This window comes from Procambarus clarkii, unplaced genomic scaffold (genome assembly GCF_040958095.1).
Source record: "Procambarus clarkii isolate CNS0578487 unplaced genomic scaffold, FALCON_Pclarkii_2.0 HiC_scaffold_1353, whole genome shotgun sequence".
In the NCBI taxonomy this organism is placed as follows: domain Eukaryota; kingdom Metazoa; phylum Arthropoda; class Malacostraca; order Decapoda; family Cambaridae; genus Procambarus; species Procambarus clarkii.
The window spans coordinates 21,621-22,948 of NW_027190381.1; the positions used below are offsets into that span (position 1 = coordinate 21,621).

The 1,328-nt window shown below is 37.0% G+C and overlaps 1 non-coding gene across 1 annotated transcript; it reads right to left on the reverse strand.

Annotated features, from left to right (window-relative positions):
• Positions 1–1,209: 1,209 nt before the first annotated feature.
• Positions 1,210–1,328, reverse strand: LOC138362154 (5S ribosomal RNA). The gene has a single exon (XR_011227451.1). It is a non-coding gene; the product is annotated as a 5S ribosomal RNA (ribosomal RNA).

Consider the following 1,328-nt stretch of genomic DNA (forward strand, 5'->3'; position numbering starts at 1 on the left):
ATACTATTATGTAGGTGTGTGTGTGTGTGTGTGTTTTTATTCATTCTTTGGTTTTATAGATGACATACATATTGACTCCTTTTACCGGTCCTTAATTAGGCTCTGAGGAAGCAATGGTGGTGGTGCATTTAAAACTAAACCAAAAATCACCAGTTCTGGACGCGTCAAATATCATATCCGCTTAATGTGTCTACAACCTAATTACTTAAAACTACACTATTTAATTCATTCATATCATGTGCATATTGGTCATTATGCTCATACAACCGACATCAAAATTTATTTTCATTATTAGAATCATACATTTCATCAAGTAATACAGATACAAAGAGATTTTCTTTCTGAGAAGACCGTTAGTATTGGCTGGCTGGCAGGCAGGCAGGCATTTGAGGGTTATTATTTCGCCTGTTGATTGGGGGGAGGGTTGATGTGTTAGGGGGTTTTCGGTTAGGTGTGGTGGTGGTGATTGGTGGTGATTGGTGGTGATTGGTGGTGGTGGTGATTGGTGGTGAGTAGTGGTGGTGGTGGTGAGTAGTGGTGGTGGTGGTGGTGGTGGTGGTAGTAGGTGGGAGGGGGGGGGGGGGGGGGGGGAAGGGGACTGATGGTCTGTGGATTCCTTCTCCGTACCCCTTACATATAAGCAAAAACATGCCTTCCTGTGGGTATAGAAACATTAACACAAATTATATATGTAACTGATATTGTAGCCTTTTAAACAGAAAAGATTTGTACATACAAATACTTTTAAATTATCATTTATTTGTGGAAATGGCATTTACGTCATTAAATTGATACCTCAGCATCAAGCTTGTGTCCTGCAGCTGTGGTCCAGTGGTAAAGTGTATATAAGTGATGCGTATTCTTGGAGTTGCGAGTTCAAACCCGGATTAAGCTATATATATATATATATATATATATATATATATATATATATATATATATATATATATATATATATATATATATATATATATATATATATATATATATATATATATATATATATATATAAAACAACATGTTTTGTTTTGGTTGTTTGTTTTTGTATAAAGCCTCACACACTATATTAAGCGAGTTTGTTTTAAACATGACATACATATTAATTCATTTTACCAGGCCTTATTCCACACAACTCCGTGAATTTCCCGTGGAGCCAGCCATTCAAACAAAAACAAACGAAACAAAACAAAACAAAACAAAAAACATTATTGCCAACAGCATTTGGTGTTCCCAGGCGGTCACCCATCCAAGTACTAACCAAACCCAACGTTGCTTAACTTCGCTGATCGGACGAGAAGCGGTGTTCTCAACGTGGTATGGCCGTTGGC